Source organism: Panthera pardus, unplaced genomic scaffold (assembly GCF_024362965.1).
Source record: "Panthera pardus isolate Hobbes unplaced genomic scaffold, ASM2436296v1 HiC_scaffold_16, whole genome shotgun sequence".
Taxonomy (NCBI): domain Eukaryota; kingdom Metazoa; phylum Chordata; class Mammalia; order Carnivora; family Felidae; genus Panthera; species Panthera pardus.
The window spans coordinates 67,396,931-67,408,708 of NW_026526721.1; positions in this window are offsets into that span (position 1 = coordinate 67,396,931).

An 11,778-nucleotide genomic window follows, 5' to 3' on the forward strand; every position below is an offset into this window, starting at 1 on the left:
ATCAGTTCCCTATGGTTGCTAAGAATCCAATATTCCATCCCTAGCCTCACATTTTAAAATTAAATCAGGTATTTTACAAAATATATTTATATTTTGGGGCACCAGAGTGGCTCAGTTGGTTAAGCGCCAACTTTGGCTCAGGTGATGATCTCACCGTTCGTGTATTCAAGCCCTCCATTGGGCTCTGCATTGACAGGGTGGACCCTGCTTGGGATTGTCTCTCTCCTTCTCTCTCTGTCCCTCCCCAACTCGTGCATGCTCTCTCTCTCAAAATATATAAAAATAAAGTTAAAAAATATATATGTTTATTTATATTTTGAAATAACCTTAAATTTACAGATAAGTTGCAAAAAAACTTTTTCCCCGGACACTTGAGAGTAAGTTACCTACAGCGATGCCCCATCACCAACAAAAACTTTAGCGTGCATTTCCTACAAAGAAGCATTTTCTCCTGAACAACTGAAATACAACCATCAAAATCAGGAAATTAACTGATTTTAGTTAATGTACTAAAATCAACAGTTAATGTACTGTTAGTACATTTGGTAACATCTAATCCCCAGACAACATTCAGTTCCCTCAGTAATTCCCAAAATGTCTTTTATTGCTAAAAGCTCCAGTCCAAAACCAAGTGTTCCATTTAATTGCCATTTTTTTTCTCAGAATTTTCTAACATCTCTATTAAGATATAATTTATATACCATATAATTCATCCAATTAAAGTATACAATTCAATAGTTTTTAGTACATTTAAAAATATGTGCAACCATCACATAGCCAATTTTAGAACATTTTCACCACCTCAAAAAGAAAACCATACCTTTTTGCTATCATCCCCCATCCTCCTCCACATCCTCACCCCTAAAGAAATCATGAATTTACTTTCTGTTTCTACAAATTTGCCTATTCTAGATATTCCATATGTATGAAATCACATATGGGTTTTTGTAACTGGCTTCTTTCACTTAGCATAATGTTTTTGAGATTCATCTATGTTGTAGCATGTGCCAATGTTTTATTCCATTTTATGGCCAAATAATATTCAATTTTATGGACATACTACATTTTGTTTATCATTTATCAGTTGATAAATATTTGAGTTGCTTTGACTATTATGAACAATGTAATGAACAATGTATAAACATTTGCACATATTTTTTGCCCATACATATTTTCATTTCTCTTGGGTATATACCTAAGAGTGAAATTGTTTCATATGGTAACTCTATATGTTTAGTTGTTCAAGGAACTTACAGACCATTTTCCAAAGTAGATGCACCATTTTACATTCCCAACAGCAGTGTAGGAGGATTTGAATTTTTCCACATTCTCGACACTTGTTATTATCTGCCTATTTGAGTCAAATCATCCTGAAGGGTATGAAGTGATATTGTATTATGGTTTTGATTTGCATTTCCCTGATGACAAATGATGTCAAGTATCCTTTCATGAACTTATTATCCATTTGCATATCTTCCTTGGAGAAATGTCTATTCAGATCCTTTCCCCATTTTTTTAATCAGGCTGTTTATCTTTATTATTGAGTCGTAAGAGTTCTTCACACATTTTGGATACAAGCCCCTTATCAGATATATGATTTGTAAATATTTTCTCCCATTTCTCTGTGGTTCTTTTTACTTTTTGATGCTGACATTTGAAGTGTCAAAGTTTTTAATTTTAATGAACTCCAAATTATCTTTTTTTTTTCTTTTGTGGTTGTACTTTTGGTGTCAAATCTAAGGGTCCTTTGCCAAATCCAAGCACATAATGATCTACTCCCATGTTTTCTATTAAAAGTTGTGTAGTTTTTTTTTAATTTTTTAATGTTTATTTATTATTGAGAGACAGAGAAAGACAGAGCATGAGCATGGGAGGGGCAGAGAGAGGGGGAGACACAGAATCTGAAACAGGCTCCAGGCTCCGAGCTGTCAGCACAGAGTCTGCCCCGGGGCTCAAACTCACAAACCACAAGATTATGACCTGAGCCAAAGTCAGATACTTAACCCACTGAGCTACCCAGGAGCCTCAAAGTTGTGTAGTTTTAATGTTTACATTTAGGTGTTTGATCCCTTTTGAGTTAATTTTTTAATTTATTTATATGAGATAGATGGAGACAGCATGAGTGGGGGAGGGGCAGAGAGAGAGAGGAAGAGAGAGAATCCCAAGCAAGCCCCACATTGCCCGAGCAGAGCTAGATGTGGGGCTCAAACTCATGAAACTGTGAGATCATAACCTGCACCAAAACCAAGAGTCAGACGCTTAACCAACTGAGCTACCCAGGCACCCCTTAATTTTTATAAATAGTATGAGGAAAGGATCCAATGTGCTTCTTCTGCAAGTAGCTATCTAGTTGTTCCACCACCGTTTGTTGAAAATACTATTCATTTCTACATTGAATGGTCTTGGCATCCTTGTTAAAACCAGTTGATCACAGGCACATAAATTTACTTCTAGATCTTCAATTCTGTTCCATTAATCTACATGTCTTTCCTTACGCCAGTACCACACTTTCTTGATTACTGTTGCTTTGTAGTAAATTTTGAAATCAACAAGTGTGAATCCTCCAATTTTGCTCTTCTCTTTCAAGAATGTTTTGGTTCTTCTGGATCCTTTGAATTTCTATATGAATTTTAGAATCAAGTTATAAATTTCTACAAAGAAGTCTTCTCGGATTCTGATAGGAATTAAGTTGAATCTGTAGGTCAATTTAAGGAGTAGTGCCATTTTAACAATATTAAACCTTCCAATCTATGAACATGGGATGTTTCCTCAAGTATGTACATTTTCTGTAATTTCTTTCAACAATATTTTATAGTTTTCAGAATATAAGTTTTGCACTTATTTGTTAAACTTATTTCTAAGTATTTTATTCTATGGATGCTATTGTAAATGAAATTGTTTTCTTAATTTCATTTTAGCTTGTTCATTGCATGTGTATAGAAATGCAATCAATTTTTTGTGTATATTGGTCTTTAATTCTTCAATATTGCTGAACTTGTTTACTGGTAGATTTCTTAGGATTTTTTTGTTTGTTTATTTATTTTTGAGAGCAAGAGAGAGAGAGTGCAAGCAGAGGAAGGGCAGAGAGAGAAAGAGAGACAGAATATGAAACAGGCTCCACACCGTCAGTACAGAGCCTAATGTGGGGCTTGGACTCATGAACCATGAGATCATGACCCGAGCTGAAGTTGGAAGCTTAGTGGACTGAGTCACCCAGGCACCCCTCTTAAGATTTTCATATACAACAAGATCATGTCATCTGCAAAGAGAGATAGTTTTACTTCTTCCTTTCCAGTCTGGATATCTTTTATTTCTTCCTAATCACACTGTAACCTTTGGTACAAAGTTAAATAGAAGTGGTGAGAATGTGTATCATTGTCTTGTTCCTGATCTTAGTGGGAAAGCATCCAGTCATTCACTATTTAGTGCAAAGTTAGCTGCGGGGTTTTCAGTAGATGCCTTTATCAAGATGATGACATTTTCTTCTAGTTTTTTTAGTATTTTTTTTAATTATGAGAGGATATTGGATTTTGTCAAATGCTTTTTTTCTGCATGTATTAAGATGTTCATGTGGCTTTGCTTTTTATTCTTTCCTAGAGTGTATTACATTAATTAATTTTTTTTTTTTTTTTTTTTTTTTAAAGAGAGAGAGAGAGAGCACGCAAGCAGGGGAAGGGCACAGGGAGATGGAGAGAGAATCTTAAGCAGGCTCCATGCCCAGGATGGAGACTGACTTGGGGCTCAATCTCACTACCATGAGATCATGACCTAAGCTGAGGTCAAAAGTCAAATGCTTAACCGAGCTACCCAGGCACCCCTAATTGATTTCTGAATGTTAAATTAACCTAACATTCCTAGAATGAGTCCCATGTAGTCATGGTATATAATTCTTTTTTATGTGCTAGATTTGGTTTGCTAGCATCTTGCTAAGGATTTTTTGCATCCATAATTATGAGAGATATTAATCTGTAGTTTCCTTGTGATGTATGTTTGGCTTTCATATCTAGGTAATACTAGGTAATACTTTGTCTCATAGAATGAGTTGAAAAGTTTTCCTCTCTCTTCTGCTTTTTGGAAGAGTTTCTGTAGACTGGTATTAATTCTTCTTTAAATGCTTGGTAGAAGGTAGCAGTGAAGCTATCTGGGCCTGGGCTTTTCTTTATGGGAAGTTTTTGATTACTTAATTTAATCTCTTTTCTTGTTTTAGGTCTATTTAGTTGACTTTTTCTCCTTGAGTTGGTTTTTGATATCGTGCCTTTCTAAAAGCTTGTTGATTTCATCTGTATTATCTAATCTATTGGCATATGATTGATTGTTCATAGTATTCCTTCCTTGGGCCTACCTAATGGATTTTGGGCTGACTTGTCAGGAAGGAGAGGAAAGGAAGAAGTGGAAGAAAGGGAAGGAGAAAGGAGGGAAAGAGAAAGGAAAAGAGGACATTTGTTTTAAAGATGCCCTAAATAATGTCTCCCTCTGTGTTCTGTACTCTGTTCATCACCCTAGTAGTGCCACTTGCCAACCCTGTCCCCATATAATAGTTGTACATATTAAGTGCTTATTATATACCAGATAGTGTTCTAAAGACTTTACACATATAACTCATTTAATTCACATAACAACCTCATGAGATAAATATTGTTATTATCCCCTCTTTACAGAAGACTGAGTGTACAGAGGCTAAGTTACTGCCCAATGCATCACGGCTAGTTAATAAAGTGAAGATATGATCCCAAGCTATTTGCCTCCAGGAACAATGCCTTTAACCCCTACACTCCACTAACACAAGCTCAGAATTCATTTGCTCAGCTATTCTGACCCTTGTAGGAGGTAAGGGGGGGCTTGAAATAGTGAATATATATATATATATATTTTATAACCACTGCTAGATATTTCATAATAAACTATCCTATTTATCTGCCTTCAGCTCCTAGCACATAGATATAAAGTTCAATCAGTGAACGAAAAAATCTCTACTGGCTGGCTAATATTAATGCCATAGGGTTCTTAGGTAACAAGGACTATCAGAAATGATCCCACTGGCCTAATAATAAGAATCCTTTTTTGAACAATGCAAAGATGGACACAAACATCTGCAGCTATAAACTCAGAGCAGCTAGCTGGTGAAGGATATACAAAACTCTATAATCAGATTGATTGGATTTATTTGTACTTTATCCTGATTTTGGTATACACTAATTTGAATATACCACATGTTTAAGAATTACTCTAATAATGGACATACAGAACATATGCAAAGACAATTACAGCTCTTTGCTGTCAGAAATATAAGTTTTGAATAAATGAATAAACATATCCTCTTGCTGGTTAAGTAGACTTCATATTAGCAAGAACATAGTAACAAAAAGGAATAAATAGAAGAAAAGATCAAGTAATGTGTGCAGTGATTCCCAATCATCCCTGCATATTAGAATCACTTAATTTATAAATTTTTTAAAGTCCCAAATTGGGCTCCATGCAGACCAATTGAATGAGAATCTGAGTTTAGATGATTCTTATGTCAGCCAGGGTTGAATACTCCAATGATATAAAGGAAAAAGGAAAAATACTTGCCTTAACAGAATTGAAAATATATTTCAAAGCTTAAAATTTATTACAAAAGACTTCTCTATCCAATAGTAGGTTAAAAACAGAATAGGGCCCCTGGGTGGCTCAGTCAGTTGGGCATCTGACTCTTGATTATGGCTGGGGTCATGATCTCTCGGTTTGTAAGTTCAAGCCCCTCATCGGTCTCTGCAATGACAGTGCAGAGCCTGCTTGGGATTCTCTCTCTCCCTCTCATTTACTGCTTCCCTTGCTTGCTCTCTCTCACTGTCAAAAAATAAACTTTTTTAAAAATTAAAAAAAAAAAAAAACTGAATAAATGTGTAGGGTAAACCCTGACAGTTGTTTGTTTTGCTTTTGTAATATGAGTGCCTGACATAAGCTTTGGTGAGGCATCCACTTCAAAGACTCATCCTTTTCTAAGATGGCTATCTGGAACAAACACAGACTAGCTAAAGAACCAAGCTGCCTCCCCCAAATGTGGGCTCCCTTGTTTTAGACATCTTGGTTAATTTAAATAATGAACAATTTGGGCCACTTGTTTTCTTTCTCTCTTCCCATGCTTTAGATTTCCACTCTTATATTTTAAATTCACCAATAAAGAGTGAGCCCGCAAAACCCTAGGCCCCCACCCTCAACACCAATAAAAGCAGAACTCCAGGATGTACAATGTCACTTTCTCTATCCCTGTGACTTTGCTTTGTGGCCCTAGGTATGCTATGTAATTTCCAGGTCTTATAAGTAATAAAGTTTCCCCCCCAAAGTTTTCTGATAGTTATTGCTAAAGGGCTGAAGGGTATCTTGCAATTATAATAAGAACTCCAAGTGCTGGTCCAGTCACAACATTAGTTATTGATAAGCTGAGACCAACATATAACAAGATGATGAAAACAGAAAAAAAAAAAAAAAATCAGAAAATGTGACCCAAATCTGTTTAGTCCAAGTAAAATAAAAACAGTGCGAAAATAATTTTTCATTTATGTTGTTGAAACGTTTTTGAAATATTGTTGAAAGATTTTACTATTGTTGAAAAACTAAACTTTTTTAAAAAAACAATTTTAACATGGAAGATAATTTTTTAAAGGGAGTGGCTTATTTTAAAAACTAAGTAAGTGGAGGGCACCTGAGTGGCTCAGTCCATTAAGTGTACAGCTTTGGCTCAGGTCATGACCTCACAGTTTGGTTTGTGAGTTTGAGCCCCACATCCAGCTCTGCATTGACAGTGTGGAGCCTGCTTGGGATTCTCTCTCTCCTTCCCCCCACCCTGCTTGCATATGCACACACTAAATAAACAAACAAACTCTATAATCTCTCAAAATAAATAAATAAATAAACTTAAGAAAAAAACCTAAAGAAATGGTATTTGAACAATTAGACTTATTTCCCAAGAACTGTTGGGATTCCCAGAATAACAGAAAATGTATCTATAACTGAATAACTGTAGGTTATCCAGCTGATGGAAAGTCTTCAAAAGTTCATTGGCCATTTAAGGCTTATCCAAATAAAGCTTCTCCCAAAAAAAACCCCTGCCTTCCTATACACTACCATTGCAATCAAAGGGAAAATTGCATTTCTGAAGTATTTCCCCCAACCAAATTTGAAATGGAATCTGGGAGCAAGAATTTGTACTCTACTGCAAAAATTATTTTGTATAACCCCAAAGAGAGAAACTGAATGTACTCTTGCCTTGCAAGGGTGAAAGACTCAACCGCAGCTGTCTGTCAGGCCCTCCCAAATTCTCTGCCAAAGACTGTGTTTTTAAATGACCAGTATTGTCATGATACTACTCAGGGGTTTAGGCAATGCCTTTCTGTTGCTGTTTCTGTCTTGGGCAACAGGTTTCTTCACTTACCTGAGGGAGTGAATCTATCATTTTCTGCCTGGTTTCTTATTTTAGAAAAAAAGCAAAAGACTCATCCTGGACCCTGAAAGCTTCTGAGGCTTCCCTTGTTGGAACTTGGAAGTTCAGGCACAGTGAGGAGTTTCTCCCAAGGAACTATCCAAGCACATACCTGTGCTTTAACGGACAATATGAGGAAGTACTGGATAAGGAAAAATTGTCCTAATGTCAATGGATTGCTTGAACAGGGAGACACTGGTTGGCCACCTGACTCAGTGGGAACATTCTTGATTGGCTCCTTTGATTCAAGAGAACTTAATTTATTTTATGTAATGCGGGGATTTATCATAAAGATGCATCTGCTTAGGAATCTAGGACATGCCAAACAGCCAGGGCTTGTGAAGGGGGATCCATATAGAACTGGGTCTCACAACTGGAGATCCAAGAAGCAGAATCCAAGGCAGCTCTAAGAACCTGAGGAGCTATGGATATGGGTTTTTACTCTTGAGTTCCATTATTAATGGGCTCAGCTATTTCCCAAGCAGCTGTCTGCATCTGTCTCTGTCCACTTTTCTACCAGCTCTAATTGGCATTCTTTCTTCTGTACAATTTTCTCTCTTCATGGCGTGCATCCTCACAGCTCCTGCTTTCTCAGAACACTGGACCATCATGGCTTCTATTGCACCTCATCACTTTCCTTCTAGCTTAGCTTTCTTTCCACTGCTGACTACATCATTTACTCAGTATTTCTTGGTTCAAACCTTTTAAGAATTTAATTGTCCAGATCACCTTCCTGAACCAGGACATGTCCTCAGACACTGGCCCAACTTAAGGCTTGGCAGTTCTTGGGCAGTTGTGCAGCCCTGGTGGAATCAGCATAGTGTAAAATTGGCTACAAAGGGGGGTTTTTCAGTAAGAGCTGTGGACCAGAGTCTTCCCTAGAATGGGCTGTGGTGTAGCTGGTATCTGATCCACATGGTAAACGTATGGATGGAGGAATGGATGCATGGATGGATAGACAGACAGGAATATTTTGTCCTTAGAGAAGTAAGGCATGATTGATTAGGAGGGGGGAGGGGGGATTTAATGTAGGTTTAACAATTGTGCAAAAAAGAAAGGAAGGAAGGAAGGAAAAACAAACAAACAAACAAACCTGCATTTATGTGTTGCAATATTTAAATGAGATCTGACCCAAATCATTAGGAGGTAATGAATAGGTCCAGACAAAATCAGCTCTTAATGCTAAGGCACTCTTCTTATGGAAAGAAGATGAATTTCCCCCAAATTCCTTCCCACACTTCTGGCCATTCCTTCATATAGGGCCTGGTCTTCTCTAGCGTTTCCCTATTAGAATCTCCCAAAGTTCATCTCCTAAATATGACAATCATGTAAAATACTTAAAATGATGCCTAATCTGTAGTAAGCAATGAACAAATGAGCTATTATTAGTAAGTAGTATACTGTTCGTTCATTGAACATATCACTTATGGGCTGCATTTGGCTCCATGTAACAGAATCCTAAACATAAAGGCTTAACCAAATAAGCTAACCACTCTTGATATAGCCCTGAATGAATAAACTACAAATTCCTGCCCTCACTTAATAACAAGTTTGGAGACAGATAGCCTAGGGCTGGAATGGCAAGCCACAATGCCATCAAGGATCCAGTCTCCTTCTGTCTTTCGGTTCAGCCATCCTCAACACGTGGTTTTTATCTTCATGTTCATCACCACCATGAGCAAACAGCCCTCATCCTTCTTATTTCTAGGAACCCTAACCATACTCCAGGGAAAAGGAAGAAAGGACAATGCCTGTATCAGGAAAGTTTCCCAAAAATACCCCAACAGTCTTCTGCTTATAAATCAAAAACTACCTCACTGCTATCTGGGGCTGCAAGGGAAACTGGGCACACTGCCACTACAGACAAAATCAGGATTTTATTGATCAGGAAGAGGAAAATGGATGTAGGGTAGAAAACTAGCAGTGTCTCAGGCCTAATTATCCCAAGCACTGAGTACTCCACAGCACCAGCCCTCAAAAACTGGTGGGGTAGAGGTAAACCAGCAATTGAAGAGCATGATAAAGATCATGATAGAGGTGTTTATCATGGGAGCACATAATAAGGACCTCTAAGTTGTATTTGAGAGGTCAGAAAAGGCTTCCTGAAAGAAGCGATAGCTGAGACATGAAGCATGGGTAGAAGTTGGCCAGGGAAAAGAGTGCATGTGCTGAAGTTCTGAGGTAACACTAGGTCTTTTCTGGAAACAGAAGTAGTTGGGGAATAAAGTGCATTGTAGATAGGGATGAGGTTAGAAGTAAGCAGGAGCCAGAGCACAAAGGACTTCAAAAGCCATTTTAAGAACTTGGTACTTATCCTTGGGGAGAAGCCACTGAAGAATTTTAAGCAGGAGTCAAATTTTGCCTGCCAGTTTTTAAAATTGGAGTGGAAAAACCACTCCATCTACAGCAACTATCTTTAAATGCCAGTGGATTTGCTGCCCTTTCTTAATGCATCAGGAGATCCACAAATTCACCTAGGCTAAGTCCTCTTCCTTTTTACAGGGATTACTCTCAGCTGGCCACTGCATTCAGAAGCTGGGAGCTATCTTGGCTTAAACCTCATTAACATGTTGTGTTTCCTCCCCCAAAATAATGCTGTTGGGTAAATTAGGCTTCTTCTAGAAACGCTGTCGCTATCAGTAGTCACTTTTTGACTATTTTCTTTATTCTTCAATATTCATGCTCAAGTATATAAGCAGTGTTTTGTTGTTTGTTTTTTTTTAAGAGACAATCAAGGCTTAACTAGTAGGCTAAGTCCACACAGAAATTAGGAGTAACCTAAGTAATCGCTAACATTTGATGCTCACATAACTCTAGGCAGAATATTCATTTTTCTTGATTTGAAATGAGACCACATGTTGAACTAATGTTTTATCCCTGTTTATCCCTGCATGGTCTTAAATAGGTAGAATGGCACACAAGCAGAGACTACTGCAGTAGCACTGGGTACATTATCATACCATTTCCCAAACCAGTTATCTTTGAAGCACAACTTAAAAGAGAGAATGAGCAGAGCACCTGACTGGCTCAGTTGGTAGAGCATACGGCTCTTGATCTTGGTATTATGAGTTTGAGCCCCACGCTCAGTAGAGCTTACTTCAAAAAGAGAGAGAGAATAACTTATTAGAAAACTTCCTTTTTATTACTGCACTTGGTATGTTTGTCTCTATTTAAATCAGCTTTTCAAAGACAAAGGCATTATAATATTCTCTAATCAGCTGAAATCAGTCATTTGCCACCCACTCTCCCCTCCCCTTTCCAGATTCTCTTTTTTTGGTATGTAGCTTTATCACCTTTTAGCAAACTATATAATTTACTTCTTTACTATTTTCTGTCTCCCTTCAACACATGTAAGTTCTTTAAGAGCGGGCATTTTTTATGTTTTTTCTAGTGATGTATTAGTACTGGCTAACAGTGCCTAGAATATGTGAGACACTCAAATACTTGTTAAAGTAGATTACCATTGGTGTTTCTTCTATGGCTAGTCCTGCCAAGAAAGAATCAAACTCATCTCTGAACTTTTGCACTCCATTTCTTCTCCCTCTCCCTCTAGCTAAATCCTATCTACCCTTCAAGCCAACAAAATCAACCATTATTGTTAAGGCAGCAATTATATGCAAGACACTGTTTCAGCAGGCAAATCAACTTTCAAGAACAGTGTGCTATCCCTTTCTCTTTATATTTGAGGCTTTAAATGCCATTCATCACAAACTAAATATATTAATATTCATTATACTAAAAGTCACTCATTGCCATAATCGCACATTTTTCATGTTACATTGGGATTATTCAGGCATCCTAGTAACATAATTGGATTAGCTAGATAGTATTTTAGCAGACCTGAACTTCTGAAAAAGCTGTTATGAATCCTTTCCAGGGATTGTTTTTCAATTCCCTCCTGAGCATCAGGAAGATCTTTATTGAACCTTACTTTTTTTTCTGGCATGTGTCCTTTCAATTGAAAGATATAAATGCAAGAAAACAAAATTAAACATCAGCTTTCTGTCAGGCACCATTCACTTTAAGTCCTATAGAAAATCTTTTATACTGCTGGTCCTAAGACACTTTTCCTTATTAAGAAGACTAGATTATAATCTCCACAAAAGTGGATTTTATTAATATCCCCAACACTTAAGATGGTATCTGACGCACACAGTAAGTGCTCAAAAGATCTGTTGAAAGAACGGTGAGCACTTTTACCTTTATTGCTCACTTCTAAATGCATAATCTGATGAGGGTCCACACACACAACACACATGCCTACCTACAACCCAGTTGGTCAATCTAACTGTGCCAGAGCCAGATGGCTTGTTTAA